General features: G+C 35.9%; 1 long non-coding RNA gene across 2 annotated transcripts in view; it reads right to left on the reverse strand.

Annotated features, from left to right (window-relative positions):
- Window positions 1-854: 854 nt before the first annotated feature.
- LOC143693914 (uncharacterized) overlaps window positions 855-19,527 on the reverse strand; it is a 34,570-nt gene continuing 15,897 nt past the window's right edge. For both annotated transcript variants that reach the window (XR_013181923.1, XR_013181922.1), the window contains exon 3: window positions 855-2,541. This is a non-coding gene — a long non-coding RNA (uncharacterized LOC143693914). The remainder of the gene's footprint in view (window positions 2,542-19,527) is intronic.

Below are 19,527 nucleotides of genomic sequence, written 5' to 3' on the forward strand. Positions count from 1 at the left end.
AAGAGACTTTAATATGCCATGCTACAACTGTGCAATCTAATTTCCTTTATTGTTTCCTTTGTCCACAGATGCAGTGTTTGTGAAACTGCCTGGCTTGCCATGTGTCAAAGCTTTGTACAGAAAATAACACACACGCACACAAATATATATGAAAAATGTCACTTATCAATAGCAAACAGATCAGACTTTTTTTTCTGTTTCAGTGGTGGTTTGAAGATGCTCTCAATATCACTGATTCAGTCTGTTGGGCTCTTCAAGATAGAGGTCTGCTGCAGCCTTAAATCTGGAGGCACTTTTTTCCTATCCAAACTTCCCAAATTAAAGTATCACTCACATTATATATGAAAAGCAGCAGCACTGCTTTTCATATATAAAACATGCTTGTTACATTTCTTAGCTAAAAGAGATTAATCACCAAAAATATCACCCAGAGATTATACTGGTGTAGAGGTAACTGGCTTCAGGCTTTGAAACCTGAATTTACCTGAAGCCTTTATTTCCCATTCAGGACTCAGAACTATGGACACCCTTACTTAGTCTGACTAAGGTGAAAAAAGTGAGGATTTTCTCCATTCTCATAACAGGTCAGAGGTTTTCTGCATCTGTTTATATATTACTGTAATTAGTATATGTAAAAATATAATATAATATTATTAGTTGTGAATATAAATTAGTCAAACACAGAAACAATGTTTTATTAATTTTAAAATTAGCAATAGATATACATTAATAAAATTATGCATTTTGATATGGGAATTATTTATATATATTATGACCATAACATTATAAGTGAATTGGTAAAATAAGATGGATTTATACAACTTAAAAACTAATAGTGTGACATGTCAAACAAATACTTCTACTTACTACAATTAATTGATACTACTAAGTGATCTCATTATTTTCAAATATCATTAGGATCAAATTTCTTACATTTAGCAACTCAGAATCCAAAAGATATATTTTGTTGAATAAATATGGAGCTTGCAGGTATTTAATCAGTTACAAGAATGTACCAGTGGACCTCATTATTCACAAAATATCAATAAACCAAAAATTTATGCAGTTCATCAAACCATAAGGAAAACTGAAATAAGAATTTAAATTATATGAAAATAAAAGGATATTGAATGATGTGTAAGTAACTGCACATAACCGAGAAGAATATTCTCAGCTTTATTCCTTTAAATATAAGATTACTTAATATTATATTGAATTCCCATTGATTTAAATATTACTCGAGTATATAAAGCTAACCATGCTCCAGGTTCAGCAGGGGTTCTTAACTCCTATTTATATTCCTAACCTCCTGCTGAAACCATGTGATTAGACATTTGCAGTATCAGACTTTTCCACATGGTTTTCTACACACATCATTTATTTACCCTTTTGATTTCATAAGTAAAATTGGCTTATTATCAACTCCAGGTTTTCAGAAATGATGAACCACAAGTCCTCTGCTGCAAGTTATAAAATACTGGTTCTTCTTATTTTTGTAGATCCTTCTTGTTACAATCACACAACCTCATGTAGAGGAAAAGGACCCTTAACAAACAAATTTGTCTCAAAGGAAATGAAATAATTCTGTATCTCCTTTCTGACCAACCACTATGCAGTTTAAAACTTACTATATACAAATTTGCATTAAAAATGCTAAAAAACATTAATTTTAAAAGGAGTTATGATGAGAAGATTTACCCTCAAATAGCTAATTTCCTACTCAGTATAGCAATACTCATTGGTAAAGACCCCACGATGTTCACATATACTTTAAAAATTATTTACACAGAACACTGGTGCCTATCAATTTCTTCTTCCATCCTCTTGATTCGTGTGTTCAATACAGTAAAAGGGAAGAACATAGATCCTGGGAGGATGCATTCCAGGGTCCTGAGGGAATTCACGAATGCAGCTGAAGTCATGGCAGTCAGGTGAAGTCTCAGGTGACTGGAAAAGGGAAAACACTGTACCCATACTAGAGAAGGGAGGAAAGAAGGACCAACCCTGGGAATTACTGACCTGTACTGCAAGAATTGTGAGGTTCTTGCCCATAGAAAATGTGGTGCCCCATCCCTGAAAGTGTTTAAAGCCAGGTTGGATGGAGCTCTGAGCAAACTGTTCTAGTGGAAGGTGTCCCTGTCCATGGCAGGGAATCTGTAACTAAATGGGTATTTTTCAAGTTCCCTTCCGACCCAAATTTTTCTGTGATTCTATGATTCCATGATTATTCCATGAACTGCCAGGTTTGTGCCTGATGGCTTAGTCTGGTGTAACTTTCAGTCCTCCCTTCTCTCAGTGATCCAGCTCTGTCTGCATTTCAGTGGGAGGCAATAATACTTTTATTTCCCACAAATGCTGGTTATGCCCTCTTTACCATCTCCACCCAAGTCCTGTTCTCTTAATAATAGTACTAATAAAGCTCTCCATATTTGATGCCTGATGCTGTTGATAATACATGTCCCAAAACACAATCTTCAAATGCATTTCCACCTGATGAGAAGTGACTTGCCCGCTGGTTTAAAAAAATGAAAGGTCCTTTAACTGAAAAAAAGGAGAGAAATGGAAAACTATTAGGACAGATATTTCTTTTGCAACCTGTAAAGAGGCCTCAATCAGATTTTGGTCTTGTTTTTTGCCAATATTGCAAAACCCTATATATTTTACATTTTAGATATTTCTAAAATATTGATGTTTCCATCTAGGTATATAACAAGGCTTTTTTTTTTTTTTTTGTTACTATTTCGCAATTTTAGTATGACCTAGAATCACTATAGCTTAGGAAAATAAGACCTCTAATATCCTTAAGATTATTATTTTTTTAAATTTTCTTTATACTTATGCTGTGGATTGAATCTCTTCTGTGTACTTAAGGAGTGTCCTCATCTATTCACGCATAATTCAGTCCTGTGGCTCTGGTCAGATATTTCTATACAGTGATCCTTTAATGTATTAAGAATATGAATCATCATATTTAAGAAAACCCAGTAGAAGAAATCATTTAATAATAAAACAACAATAACCTCAGCAAAATAACATAAAATGACTTTGTAATGCTTGAGCAGCCCCATCTCTCCACTATCAATATAATAAGATAAAGGGAAATTGGAGTCGTGAATTATTTTCTTTTTTTCAAATCTATACTATGAAAAACTAACCTTGGAACCTGATTATAATTTAAAAAGAATATAAATTAGATTGTAACACATTAATGTGTATTCCATTTTGCAGTCGGAGCAAGAAGAAGAAAACTGATTTTTATTTTTTGATATATCAAACATTCCTCTTAGACTTTTTGCTGTATGCTTACTAGATAAATCTTTTCATCCACAGTTCTGCAGATAACTGCAGATCTGGAAAATAGAGAATATATGGAAAAAATAAATGCATTTTGTTTTTTTTAACTTACGTTTCGATGAATGAGCGCATAGAAAATATAAAATCTGTAACCTCCATTTAAATAAGAAAAATAAAGTCATACAGAAACTGCAGATCCCAAAAGATACCAGGATTAACAGCAAGCACCCTCTATTGTTATTAGAAGAAACTGAAAGAAAATGTTGGTCTGGTAGTTGAGAAAATATTAGAAAGAAATGCCAAAGGAAGCTGATTATCTAGTTTTCAGTTCCCACTCAAAATGGACATTGATAGTGCAGTTACTGTTGATTATAAGGAGAAAAATCCAAAGCTGTGATTAGAAACGAGTTACCAGAAATGTAAGCCAGGTGCTGGCAGACTCACAGGGCCTCCCCAGTGCTACCCAGGGGTGCTCAGAGGTTTAGAGAACCTGGGTGGACACAGTCTTATCCAATCTTGGTACACTGCTTTATGCAGCAGGTGGGACTGGAGACCACCCCCAAGGCTCCTCCCAGCCCAGGGTATCCCAGGTCCTGTCCAGCATCTGTGATTTCACTGTGCTCCCCTTTGGAGAACTGGAATGATGCAAGTGAACCGAACAGAGCCTGCAGAATAGTGGAAGAGGAAGAATTTATTAAAAGAAAGAGTCTAAAAGGTAAGATTGTGTAAATTAAGGATATGAGATCTAGGAAAAAGGGCACTCAACACTTGTTGCTTCTGACAGTATGGAGACACTAAAATTTACAAGCAATTGACACTTTATAGAGAAAAACAAAAGGAAAACTCATCCTCTTCTTTATACCCAGAAAGGTATTTCATGAAAAGAAAACCCCAAAAACCAACAAAGCCAAAGACCCTAACAAAAAAACCCCAAAAGCTCTTTCTCATATAAATGATTATTCCATGTGTGTTCTTGAAGGAATTAGGAAGGAGTAATAGTGCTTGGAATGAAATGTACTTTTTATTTATCCACAAAACTCCTTTTCATTTCTTTTATATGATGTTAAAGGTCTGTTTGGGTTTTGAGGAGCAAGCATGAAGTTCTTGTTGAGGAAAGTGAAGTGATTCCAAGAGCAGTGCTTGATGGCCATAAAGGTTTCTGACAGACAGTTCCACAGCCAGCCTGTGGGAATAAAAGCCAGTGATGGATTTGGAGAACAAATGGAAAGGAACAGGGAAAGGAGCAACAAATGGGAAGCAGTATGTTTGGGTACACTGGAGATCATTGCTTTCCTTTCTTTCACAGTCAGGGGATCACACAACCTTAAAAATGTTGAGACATTTTTATATTATTTTAAGCTAAAGACATTGAGGAAAAAATATTTTTATTATATATTAAACTAAGGAATATCTCGTCCTGGGAAGTGTTCTAGGCCAGGTTGGCTGGGGCTTTGATCAAGTTGGTCCCTTGAAATGTGTCCCTGCCCACAGCAGTAGGGTTGGAACTGGATGTTCTTTAAGGTACTTTCTTACTCAAAATTTTCTGTGATTCTGTAATGATCAGCAATCATTTCTAGCTGTCCTGTGAGCAGTGAGAGAGTCTGTGGAGCTCTGACCTAGGACACTCTTTCAGTGTCCTAAAAAGAAGGACACTGATAGAGCTGCTCAAGTTCTGTTCACAAGTTAAAACTGAAATATTGCTAGCCATCACTTGAATTAATTTGCCTTCATAACGTAATCTTCTTGAACACAAGATATGTGAGTATCTATTTGCCACTGAAACCAGTAAAAATAATAATTCTCTTAGAAATGCTGTGTACTATCATTTTGGAGTGGAATTAGATTTTTTTACTGAGCCTGTAAAATTATGCTGCTGGGAAGTGATCAGAAGTGTTTCTGATTGAAAGCTGGAATTCAAAAGTGACAGGAACATAGCTGCAAATATGCTAGCATGACAAAATTAAAGTGACGTTTGACATGTTGAGTTTGCCAGTACCTAGGAAAATTACTAAGACAAGGAGGAGCTAAACCAGCTAAAAAAATGGGGTGACAAGAAGAACAGGTACTCCTTCTGTGATCAACAAATTGTGTTCAGTAGGTTTTTTCCTTTTTTTTTTTTTTCCCATAGGTGTCTAGCATATGCTTAATAAGTTACAGAAAATAGTGCAAGGGGATTTTATATTCTCCCCATACAATGATGGTCTGGACCCTGGCCAACTCTCAGTGGAAGGCAAAGATTAACTTAAATTTTTTCAAAACTCTTAGGATTTGACCGAGACCCCTTAATATGCTCAGTTCCTGTTAGAATTAATTGCTGGCAACCTTGAATCTCTTATGTACTGATTAGTCTTTTCTACTATACTGTCAGCTTTACTGCAGCCTCCAAGTAGGACTTTACACTCTGCTTTCTGTTTCTTTACTCTTTGTGTGCTCTTGTGTTAAATAAAAGCCAGTGACTCCTGTGATGGTCCTCACAGGGGTCTTAGGATGAGGGAAGAGATGAGGATCTGACTCCATATTTCAGAGGGCTTGATTTATTATTTTATGATATATATTACATTAAAACTATACTAAAAGAATAGAAGAAAGGATTTCATCAGAAGGCTAGCTAAGAATACAATAGGCAGGAATGATAACAAAGGTTTGTGGCTCAGCTCTCTGTCTGAGCCAACTGGGCTGTGATTGGCCATTAATTAGAAACATCCAGCACGGGCGAATCACAGATCCACCTGTTGCATTCCACCGCAGCAGATAATCAATGTTTACATTTTGTTCCTGAGGCCTCTCAGCTTCTTAGGAGAAAAATCCTAAGGAAAGGAATTTTCAGAAAAGATGTCTAAAACAGACTGCTGTTTGTGTAAATCGCTGCCTCCATGTTGGAAAAACAGTCCCTTAAAATGGGCGATGTTAGTCAATGTTACCCCATTAAAGGTTCACTACTTCAAGAGGACAATTAGACTATATGCAAATTACCACTTTAAAAAGAGGGATTCAGCGTCTGGCTCTTAAGAAATAAGAGAATCATAGGGCTGGTGTGGTGAAAGGCACTTACTCTGCCCACTTACAGCATCACATATGTAAGTGCTCATGAATAAGGGATGTCTCTGTGTGCCAGGCTTGTGCTCTACTTTAATCTTCACTTAGAGTTCTCATCTCATTCTGAGTCTCCACAGAGAGGCATTTAAATGCCAGAGGTTGGAAAGCCACCCTCAAGGTTGCTTCTGTGCTGAAACCTGCCCACTGAGGCTGGGTTTGTGGGTGTAGGTATTCCTAACATGAGTAATAATCAGTCACAATAAAAGGCAAATTTGGATATTTCTGAGAAATGTCTGCTGAGGATTTTTTGGTTCTGATTGAGTACAAGAAAAATGCTGAGAGATCAAAGGGATTATACACAATTACACATAAAACTGCTTGAAAACATTTTATTTTTGTTTATAACTTACACAGGTGATTTTTGCACATATTTATATGCGATTGATTTTATTCTGTTGATTATGGCAAAAATGGTGCATGATTGTATTCAGCTATATAAAGTGATTATTGCTTTAGATCACTGCAGGATTATGTGTCAGTGAGTATAAATGTGAATGTGTTTTTTAGTTGTTTTTTTTTAATAAGCTTGCCCTGCTCCTTGAGAATTGTGGGTTCTGAATGCAATACAGTATATAAAATTTTAACGTTACAGCAATATGTATTATATTGTTTAATGCTGAACCCTCTCAAAGAAGAAAATCTGAGCAGTCATCTGTTATCAGATTCACATTGTATTTTGAAAAGACAGTGAATAGGCTACTGTATGTGACACTAGAGGAACTCTATGCAGAGCAAGAAGAATACCACATAAGTATACAAAGATTAAAAAGGATTTGGATAAAAATATAAAATTATTGGAAAAGATGATGTAGATATCACAGAATCATAGAATGGTTTGGGTTGGAAGGGACCTAAAAGACCATCTCGTTCCAACTTCCCTGCTGTTTCCACCAGACCAGGTTGCTCAGACCCCCAACCAGGCTGGCCTTGGACACATCTGTCATTGTTATTTGTAATTTTTTTGGCAGTAAGTTTCAAATACTGGGTTTGCAGAAATGGAGAGGAAACTTCAGGAACTGGCCTCTGTTTCTTCATAATTCTCCTAATCTTTATATGCATTTTACACTCCTTTACACCTTTTGTTTATTTTCTCTGTTTGCATTGAGATGGATAGTTTTGGATTTACTAAGGGGGAATGAAGATCATATAAGGACCACATAAAAGAAATTACCTATAAACCTAGAAAAAAAAGAATTATTTTTTTCCCAAGACATTATCACCCAGAACAAAGATATAGAATTAAAGGATAGAAAATTTGGGTGGATGTCAAAAAGTCTTCAAGAACATGAGAAGACCCAGTGTCTAATAATTGTTTTTGACAGGTGTGCTGCAAAGATCATATAGGCAAGAGATTCCAAACTGTTTGTCATTTTCTCTTGCAATTTTCGTACAAAAGAGAAGAAAAATACTAAAGTGGGAAATTTATACGTGTTTTAAGGTTATGCAGGACGTTACCAGAGCCCCAAATTTAAAGATTTCAGAGCTGTGAAATGAAATGTTACAAGATTTATGAAGGGTTGGAGTTCAGTGAATGTGCATTTTAAGAAATGACTTGCATTTTAATGAAGTGTATTACACTTGAGAGGCAATAGCTTGGTTATCCTTTCTGAACAGTGACTTTGACTGTGTGTGACTGTCAAAGAGAGCTCATTATATCAAAGAAGTTATAATTCAACTCTGTAGATTGATATGATGGCCTCCAATATATGCTCTGCTTCTTAAGGCAATAGGACCAGCAGTGAGTGGCATCCAAAATGGTAATTACCTGTGGGAAAGAGATTCATGGTTTCAACTTGCAGTTCAAAGGGCTTTTTTTTTTTTCAAGAAAAGAATTTTTAATTGAGATCCTATCCTTGACCTCAGGGCTACCTTACCTAGAAAAAATTTGTGTCTGTCCTATTGTACAGGTTGTGAGAAAGCATTTAACATACATGGGAGCAGCCATTAGTAATTTCCATTATCTTTGTAAATATTTGGAGTTAATTTCTTTACATGTTTTTCCTGGCTTGTGAAATTCTTGACTACTTTCTTAGCCTGCTTGTTTCAGGGGTTAATGCTGATTTGCTAAACTTAGTATTAAAATCAAGTTAAGATCTTTATTTTTTTTCAAAAAAAAAGGAATTCCATTAAAAAACAAAAACAAACAAAAAAAACCTCTCTGTTAATGCTGTTATCATCCAGGCAACTCAGCTTTCTTAAATTCTGATTTAACACCAACCATTTCAGCTTTCTGATTAGACACCTTCAGCTGGATGGGTATGAAAATATGAACATGGCTAAGAAGATCTTCCCATTGACACCTCTATTTGCAAAAAGCTGTTCTCCAAGCTGTAGGCAAGCACACAAATCTGTCACAGTGATATCCCCTGTAAAACAGCAGAGTAGCAAAATGGTACATACAAGATTAAACAAAACACTGCTTGAAATTCTAATATGTCTTCATAGTTCTGAGGTTTTGTTTATTCATTCAGACTTATTCTTTGTAGAGCAAACTCCCGCTGGGGTTTTTTTACCTTCTGCATCAAGGAGTTGAAGGAAAATCCTACAACTGCAGAACAAAACCAGGCTTAGTTCATATGTTAATGAGTCAGGATAATTGCAGCTTTCCCTGGGTAATCTTGGTGTCAATTATTCATGAATGGTTGACAGCAGACATGACATTTCCAACTGTCAGCTTTTAGTCGTTTTGTTTACAAGTACGAAATCCTTAAGGATGAAACTTTAGATGGGAGTTAAAAATTAGGGATTTTTTTTTTCAGGAAAGATGGAAAAATAGAAAAAGGAAAAAAAATGGAGATACAGTGAATTTTCCTCATAAAGTGCAGAAAAAGAGCCTGTTCCTGTCAATAATGTTCACAGTATTGTTGGAATGAAGCTGTTGCCTAGGTATTGGAATCCACTGAGCCCCAAAATCTGTGCTGAGCTCAAATAATGATACCATTTACCTTCATGGCACATAGATGGTGATACACCATTATAAGGGGGAAAACCATGGTTTGCTTCCCATCCTTTCAGTGCTTTGTTCCCAGCTAATGCAGTAGCTCCTATCACCTGTAACACATTCAGCTTTGCCCTTTGCTTCATATCCCTTTACACTTTCAAAACAAAAGCAATGGTAAGGGTACTCTCAACCTCCCCTGTGGTGTTTTCAGGGTTCCCTGTGGCAGGAAGGAAATGATGAATCTGACTCCATGTCCTTAGAGGGCTAATTTATTATTATATTATATTATACTATACTATACAAAAACTATGCTAAAGAATAGAGAAAGGATACTTACAGAAGGCTTAACCAGATACTAATGAAAAAACCCATGACACTTGCCAGAGTCCCAACACAGCTGGATGGTGATTGGTCATTAAATAAAAACAATTCACATGTTGGATAAACAATCTCCAACCACATTCCAAAGCCGCAAAACACAGGAGAAGCAAATGAGATAGCACTGTTCTCCTCCTTCCCTGAGGCTTCTCAGCTTCCCAGGACAGAAATCCTGGCGAAGGGGTTTTTCCAGAAAATATGACAGTGACATCCCCTTTTGTGAAATTGGGCCCCCCTAGTTTAAAAAGCTGCATAGAAGTGAAACACAAACTTTGCGACCTGCAGAAGGCTCTCTCACTAAAAGTCAGATTTACCCACTAAATTCCCGTGTATCTTCAAGTGCATTTGAAACAATCTCTTCATAGAATCATTGGATTGGAAGGAGCTCTCAAAAGTCATCTGGTCCCGACTTTCTTGTCAAAAGCAGAGTCTAGGCAAGATGGCCCAGCACCCTGTCCAGCAGAATGCTCTGTGTGCAGCATCCCTGGCAGTGTCCACCAGGTACAGGGTGTAGCCCTGTCCCTGTGGACCTTGTTGACAGAATTTGTGCCTGGGACTGTTCTTATATCTGTGAAGAAATCACAATATTTCTAAATTCTAGCACCCTAATTGAAATCAATTGACAAGAGTACAGTAGGGAAAGACACTTAAGTGCCTAAAGATGCAGATAGTTACTTAGTGAGGTTTTTCAAAAGATTCTATGCACCTGACTCACATTATGAAAAGTTTAAGGAGTCTCAGTCCATTAATAAGCTATTTTAGTTTTCCAGTCTTTATATTAATTTTGAGATAATGACTGTTTAAGAGAATGCTCGCCCAGGCTGAACATTTACATTTTTTTTATCATGAAGGTTTTTTTAATTTAAATACATATATTTCTTAGCATAACATGTCAGATATTGTAATTCCTTTTTTTTTCCTAAAAAAAAAGGAAAAGGCATAATGGAAGAACTAGGGTTTAATAATTATTAGGTTTCCTTGAGTAATTAAAGTAATTGATTTTTTAGAGTGCATCAAAATTCAATGTGTAGCATGGTTTTTCCAGAAATCTGGTCTCAAATAAAGTGCAGCACCTTAGACATGGACCCAATTCTCCATATTCTTGTTGGCCATCCTCTCATATTAGCTATAATTTTGCAGTTTGCACTCATGATTCACTCAGCTAACCATGGTTCACAAACTCTGGTAGCTTGTATTAACTCTTGTCCCTCTGGTCTCATGTTCCTTTTACAGTTTCAAGACATATTAATTTTCTATTTCATTATTTAATTGATCATTTCCAGTTCTTAGATTGAAAACAGATATGTGGAATTTACCAAAAGCAGTGCTATTTTAATACTTTTTTATTATCAAATTGTTCATGTTCATAAAGTTTTGTATGGCATGATTTTCATCAGTTCTTCAAAAATATGTTGGTTTTGAATTGTTTTGGGTTTTTTTTCTAATTCAAAGATGCAGATTTGGGGATCTGATTTATAGGGGAGTTTTCAGTATAAAAACTGACATAGAAAAACACTGTTTATGGGATTTTTTACTAGACAATAGGTTGCAGATAGCAACAGATGTTTTAAGTCTTTTAAATTAAAATAACTCAGATGGACTGTACAATAAAAAATTTGAAAATATATATTCCAAAGCCTCTGAAACTCAGACTTCTTTCTTTTAATCACCTCTGGTTTTATACAAAACCATTTGTTTATAGGAAATGTGCCTGCAATGTGTATCCACATCCAACTTTTAAAGTTCTTATTGTGTCAATAGAACAAACAACATGAAAAGTAAAACTGATCCATGGTATATATGGGTTAAATTTATATCTCTCAGCAGGCCCTTACTGTTTTTACATGTATATGGAGGTGTTTATAGTCTCAGCTTTCATGAAGATTTGCCTTTTGAAGACAGAAGGGGAAAGAGGACGAGAAAGGGCCTCATGAGGGTCTTTCAGATTTTTAAAACATTTGTGTCTCAGGTGGATGTTGTGGTGTAGTGCAGCTTAAACACCCTTGCCAGTTACACTAAAACAGGGATTTTATGAAATCTCAATTAAAATGCAGAAGGAAACACCATTCCATCTCAGAAAACTCAAAATATCTTCATGTTGATAAAACAAACTGCTTTCCTTGACTTCTGGTATTGATTGAGTGACTTCAAAACCACTTGGTAGTCTAAAAGTATTTCAAATAAAGGGCAAACATGACCTTTTGCCATGATTATGTTCCCTAGGTAGTTATTTCTGTTTGCATGCACAGAGAAGCAGATACTGTACTGACTTTTAAAAATGTTCCATAGATGCTGAAAAAAGGGTGAAGTTTCCTATTCTAAATTAGACAATAATATTAAAAACATCCCAAAAGACAATTGAGAAACAAAAATTATACTTGGCAAAATTTCAGGTTTCAAATATAAAGCAAAGATAAGTAGTATGAAAAATTGTCCAAGGAAAACTATTTATTTAATTTTGCATTCTAAGCAAATCATCTGTGATTAATCCTGCCATATAAACACCTACCATCAGCTTCTTCAAACTGGGAAAAAAAGTTGACTTTCTTTTACAAGATTTCCCATTCTTTAAATAAGCTGCACCGTGAAATTATCCAATAGCAAATGATGTAAACTTTTCAAAAACCACTTTTTTTATAATATTTTACAATTTCTCTTTAACAATGATGAAGTACTAGCGCACAATAACTCCCTTTTGTTAGGTGACTGCACTGTCATGCATCTCTTTTATATTTCTGATATATAAATATCAGAAATTCCCAAATATTTTACAGGATTTCAGTTCATGGATATGGTACCACAGAAAATTTCAAAGCTGATTTCTGTATCAGTCTTTACCTTTTAATATATAGAGTGTCTTTAAGACAGAAATGGGTTTCAATAAGAGCCTTAGATGACCCTCTTGAATAAAACACTTCTGGTACACACACAGTACTTCTCAAATTTGTTCACAGTTCCAACAAAGGTCTTTTAATAAATATATGTGGCTTCTGACAGTTTCTTTATTAACACATATTTTTCCATCATGTCCAAAACAATGGTCAGGTGATTATTTATGACCAAGTAAATTATTGCACAGGAGTTGAATGCTCTCAGTTGTTACAGTGTCCAGAAGAAAGGGTCAACTTTCTCTTCCAGGCTCTTAAATTAAAAGATAAAAATAAGTAAATATACCATTATTTTTAAAAGCAAAAGTACATTGTGCAAATCAACATTAAAAATCCTTGGAATTATGGAATTCTTGGTAGTTTCCTGGATTTGTTTACTTTATGCATTCAGAGTCCCTTATTCTGACAAATTAGAGTATTTTCCCAGAAAATGTCAAATTAATAATTTGTTTTAACCACAGCTAAGGGATGATATGGAGAATTGTGGGCTTAACAAGGCAGATTGCAATCTGAAATATATGTATTGCAAATATACGTAAAAATAATATATATCGTATCATCTATATGTTATTATTTATATAATCCAATATCATTAATATAATATCTTTAATATATTAATTGTAGAGCGAAAAAGGCAAATGACAGAATCTGGCACCCTTCAACTCTGGGTACAAAAATCTGACTGTAAACAAGTCTCTGTAGGAAAATGCTTCACTTTGGAAGGCTATAGGGACAGTCCCTATTTATCTTACAGTAGGGTCAAGCAAAACCTACCCTGAGGCTGTCAGTGAGCTTAAATTCATGATTCAGTCAGATTTTTATCTGTCTTTTCTGTCCAAGTTCCTGTTTCATTAAAAGATTGAACCACTCTGGTGTCACTTGTCCCAGTCCATTCCTATTCTCCATTGTTTCTTCACATTTTAATGAATACTTTTTGACTTCTGTAAGAAATTTGGCTGTATTTATCTGCTAAGGCTTTTTTTCTGAAATGGCAATGAGGTAAATGAGGAAGTGAACACGTTTGTTATTCCATATCAATCCCATTCATGACCTTTTAAGTGTGTAATAGCCCTTTCTGAGTAAACATTGCTGCTGTGTCCCTGTTCTGCCACATTGCCAGCTAACCCTGCAGATCACCTCTCATATTCTCTAGTAAGGAGACATCCCTTTGCCATGGGTCTGCAAAGAACATCTAATCATTACTTCAGATTTGAAATCTATTCTCCAAGAATAGCATTTATGTTATAGTATGCAGCAATTTTGCATTTTATATTATATTAATTATATGCTATGTTATGCTATTATAGATAAAATCTGTCAGAATCATAAAAATTTAAAAGTTAACAACAAGATAGCTATTAAACTACAAAGTGGACTATAATTTCAATGGTTTAGTGCAAACATATTCTTACCTACTATTTCTTTTTTTTTTCATTTTCAGGGAGCTGTAAGATGTCAGAGAAGCAAGATCTAATAAAATTATACTTGTCACCAATATAGAGTTATAAATTAAAATGAACTCATTTACCAAAACTAACCAATTTCTTTTTATGATTCCTAAAACATCAGATCCCTACTTACTTCCCCTATATGGCTCAAAGTTATTTATTGGGTGTTGCTTGTGTATACCTACACTTGGATATATTGGAAGAGGATGCCATCACACTTTTTGGCTGTTTGAAGTGACTGAGGTGCTTTGATTCCTTGTTGGAAATTGAAATGCTTTCTGCTAGTACCCATTCCTAGAAGAATTTGATAATTTGATGTTCTCTGATTTTCTTTCTTTCACTGAATTCACCCAGTTTGTTTGTCTGAGGCAAAAAATGTAGATAAACTTAGGCCATGTATCACACTGTGTTCCCAGTGCTTCTGGGGGCAGAAATCCATGCAAATGTTGGATTTACTGTCCCAGAGCTAGATTTCCAATAGGGTTGAGACTTCTGTTCATACAGTGTGCTTTCCAGAAGACCTATTAAAAATGAAAAAGCAAAATGTCTTTACCAGTTCTGTTAAATCAATGACAAAGCTCCCATTCATTTCAGGAATAAATTGCTAACCCTCAGTGACCCCACAATAGCTGGAATTGTCTGCAAGCTGAAAGATTTTCTAATGGGCTACTTAAGCCCTACCACATCAGGTCCCAATGTGCCACTATACATAAAAACCCTATTTTAAAGCCCATAATGATATGTTTATTCAAATTTCAGCAGTAGGTCAAGGAAATTTATCAGCATTCCATAAAGCCTCTGCATTATGTGCACTTTTAAATGTCAGAAAATTTAAGAAGCTCTTAGTTATTATCTCTATTGGTTGCTTTAGATATACATGATAAGCATTTAAATAATATTTAAATGCTAATTTAATAATCCCAAATGATTTTTTTAAAAAACCAAAAAAGAAGTGAAAAAAAGTACAAAGGAAATTTGGTTTCACAGCAACATTTAATAAAAAACTAGGCCTAAGCAATCATTTCAATCTCAAATAAAAAGTAAGTTTATGCATTGGTCTTAATTGCAGGTTTCAAAGATTCCTTTTTCTTTCCATCTTTATTCCATTACAGAGTTGCAACCCATCACTTATTTTCCCCCTGCTTCTCACTTTGCCATTTCACTTCCTGCACTTCCTTTATTCTTTATTTTTGACTTCCTCTCATATTCTCAGATATTCCTCCTTTTGTTTGTCCTTCTCTCAGTGTTGTTTTCTCTATTTTCTGTAGCATGTGAGTATTTTACACCTGCAAAGAAGCTCTCCTGTGATGAGTCTCAGACATGATACAATGGACAAAATAACTTCCAGTAGTTTTCCATGTAATGCTTGTTCTCTTTTATGTCTGGGCTTCTTTGCAGCTCCCCTTCATGATCACTTAAGCCCACACTATATATTTTGCCAGGGAAATCAATAAGGCCAAGGACAACTTTGTATGTTAGTTCTCCTGTACTTTTGCTGTCAGTTCACACTAAAGAACCATTTTTTTTTTTAACTGGTAATTACTGAGTGGTGAGTACAGAACAACTAAACAGTTGTTGCTGTTCTTAATTTCTTTGCTAATTATACTTTGAAATGTAATTCTAAGCTTTTTGCACCGTAAAAGTTATGTTTCTTTTCCAGTGAAAAGTAGATAATCTTACAGATAGTAGCTGTAGTAGCTCCACCTTTGGAGTCCTGGGCTGCAGTAGGATGATCATGGAAACTCTGACTGATGCAAAACAGGGCTGGTTTTATTCCTTACACTGACTTTTTCTTGCTTCTCTGTACCCAGAGCTGTGCTAGTGGAATTATGTGGGGAGGTGGATCCTGGGCCTGGTTTTCAAGTCTGCATGGAAATAATAAATCAGTCTGAGCATGCTCCTGATCAAGTCTAAGATGAAGTAACTTGGCTGTTGATTTTGGCAAATATTAGGGATGGACCAGTGTACCTGAGGACAGGGGAGAAGAAGATAGATACCCTTCTATGCAGATACCCGCCTTTATTTCAGTTTAAGATGAGCATTAAACCTCAGCATGTTTAAACTTGTTACAGAGCCATAAAATTGCAGTATTGCCATGGCATCATTTATATTCACTTATCAAATGTCCCAATTAACTTAATTAATCTGCTTAATATAGCCAGAAGTGCTGAGAAAGTGACAGAACTGAGCAACCAAAGCAGGATTTTTGTTGTGCAGCTATGTACACATCCCCTTGCTGCAGGGCAGTGAAGGAATTAACCACCCTCACACAGCTTAGCTGAGGAACATCACTTCCTAAAAAACCTGCCATTGCCTGTGGTTGACTTAGGAATTATTCCTGTTTTAATTCACTGAGTGGTCAAATGGATTATTTGAAGTTGATGTTGATGTGTAAGCAAGCTGCTCCTTGCACCTGGCTTCTTGAAGTTTTGACTATAAACAGTTTTTAGTGCCAAGCTTAGTAAAATATATTGTTTAGAAGTTCCTCCAAAAAATGAAAAGTATTATTTCATCATGTAGTATTTTAAAAATATTTGTAAGGCTTTCACTAAAATTGATTAAGTGCTTGTCCTCACATGGTATTTGGTTAAATATCCAGCATAAACAGAAGAGACAATTGAGGATACAAGCATCATAAAGCTACCACAGGACAACTTCCTCCATTATAAATCATCTGGAGTAGATGTTTTATTTGACTTTTGTGGTTACTATGTGACTTTGCACTCCATCAGTAAAATAGATGATGTGCTCCCAAGTTTTCTGGCTCTGGAATAATGGTATGTGTTGACTAGAACCATGCCCGTGCATCACCAATGGAAGCTTACTAGAAAACTTTTCAGTGCACTGCAACACAAGTCCCTCTGCTCAGACACCAGCTCTATGGGGAGGTAAGACAAATCAAGGCAAAATTATTGCCCAGAGAGTAGAGATCAAAAATGCTGAAATGTCAGCAGTATTATTATCGGAACCCAGGATATTCCTCTGGCTGCCCTGGATGGCTCAAGACCCTGGCAAGGGGCTCAGAGACCTTGGCACGGAGTCAAAGACACCTGTGCCTTCGATTTTAACCCATGGAAACAATTACCAACTTTGTGTGAGGATTTACAAGCCACAAGGGTTTGAGTAGAATGATAGTGAATTTGTCACAGTGTAAAAAAGTAGAATTTTGGGGTTTTAGAATGGGGGTTCAAGAGGCAAGATGGAGGAATCTAAGGATGGAGGAATCTAAGTGTGTCCTGTCCTGTCCTGTCCTGTCCTGTCCTGTCCTGTCCTTCCTCCTCCTCCTCCTCCTCCTCTTCCTCCTCCTCCTCCTTCTCCTTCTTCATCTTCTCCATCTTCATCTTCTTGTCCTCCATCTTCTGCTGTGATGGTGGCACTTCTGGATTGGTTTAGAGTAGAGACAGACTGTCTAGCATAGGTGATAGGTATTGGAAAATTATTGTAAATAAAGTACATGTAGTTCTTAGTACAAAAAGCTAACACCAGCCCAAGGGCGGTCAGTGTGTCACAAACCACCCTGCCAGACAGACCTCAGCAGGTCAGAAAAAGAATGTAATAGATAAGAGAAAATAAACAACTTTGAAAATCAGAGCTGAGGAATCTTAACTTCTTTTTTGGTCACGGGGCTGGGAAAAAAGACTCTTTATTACCTTGGGAGCCATTTCAACAACACCAAACCCGAGATACTATAATCTAAATTGAAGTAGTTGTTGATTCCTAAATTTTTCCTTTACTGTTGCATAGAGAATAATCTTGATTTATTCAACTGATGCCTCATAATGCAAGAAACTTGAGTGGCTGGAGCACATCTGAAGCAGCCCATGGTATGTGCAACAGACCTGAAAGGTCTTTGCTATCATCACTCACACTCCTCTGCCATTACCTGACAGGTGTTTTGATGGACAAGCACAATAGCTCATAAGACATTTGAGCAGACTAAAACATCTGTCTTGTGTCTGTGTGGATTGCAGTGCCCACAGAAAGCCGGAAGGGCCACTGTTCCACTCCAGGTTGTAACACTTGCTTTTCAGAGGTAGAAATGGCAGCATAACATAAAGCAAACTTGAATGAGATGTGAAATTACAGAAACCGTTCAGTTTGCATCCTGTGAAATTATTTTAAAATTCCTCTTGGATCAGATACCAAGTATGCTAAACAAATTTAGGAATTTCTGCATTAGAGGGTTGCTTAAAAAATAGAATGTCTGTTAAGACGCTAACAATATAATGCTATTATCATATTTATTGAGTCTATGTGACAAATAGGCATAATTCCAGAAAAGAGGATTGAGAATTAATTTGGGGTTTTTATTTTCCCCTCCTAAAACCTCACCCTCTTTTATTATAAAACTTTAAATTAACCTGCAGTGAATTTTTATTTTATACCAGATACTTGCCTGTACAAATCTGAAAAGCAAAGGGGTCTGTATATATGAGAGAGTGAGGGATAATTCTGAACTGTGAAGTGAACACTCAACAAGATCAATTCTGCCAATTATGAAGACAAGCAGATTATCCAAACTTGCAAATATTTAATGTCTCAGAGTGTTTCTGGCTGGATTATTCTATTCTAATAAGAAACATGTGCATAATATAATATTTTGTTTTCTAACTTTGCATTGCTCCATCAGTAATGGATCAGTTTGTTACATTCAGTAAATTAGCACTACAATTTTTTTTTACAGTGACTGACACAAGAACAGCTCCAATGCAATGTTTGCTTCCTGTTATTGTCACATTGAGGCCTCTGTGCAGAGCCAAGGTTTCACACACAACTGGACTTGAGTTTTAATTCTCCATTGCTGCTGTAACAAGGTGATCTGACAGCTGAAAACATCAATGCTTTAAAGGATTTCTTTGGTGATTAGAACTCTTTTCCCTATCCTTCATCACAGTTTAAAGGAAGCTTAACATCTAGAGAGAGCAAGACAACTCCACATCTTCAAAGGGTGGTTTTGCAAGCCTGCATACCAAACAGAAAACCCATCCCTGGAATGGATAACCTTGGAGGAACAAAGCTGTACCTGATTTACCTGTCAAGTAGGTCAAGACAACAGCTAGGAAGCCACAATCCTTTGATGGTACTGGAAATTCTTTTTCAAATTAATCTCAAGTCAAGCATAAGTCACAGTTTCATTCATATTAAAATAAATTGCTGCAGTATTCAGCTTGAAAAGATGAGATTCAATATGTGTGTGTGTGTATGTGTGCATGTATGTGTACATATTATTTTAATATATGTGTATCTTAACTCATTATGAAAATAAGAATGCTTTAATTCAAGAGGTGCTGGTACAGATAGAGAGGCACAAACATTAACTTCTAGAGTTTCTTTTCCTCCATGTTCCAGATAAGCATTTGTCTTTGAGGCTATAGAGTTTTCTTTGTAAGTTTTCTGAATATGTTGTTTGATATACATAAAAAGCTGTTTCTTTATCAGAATAAACAGACTGCTTGTATACTGGGCAGAAAGAACCTGAGTT

Source organism: Agelaius phoeniceus, chromosome 4 (assembly GCF_051311805.1).
Source record: "Agelaius phoeniceus isolate bAgePho1 chromosome 4, bAgePho1.hap1, whole genome shotgun sequence".
NCBI lineage: Eukaryota > Metazoa > Chordata > Aves > Passeriformes > Icteridae > Agelaius > Agelaius phoeniceus.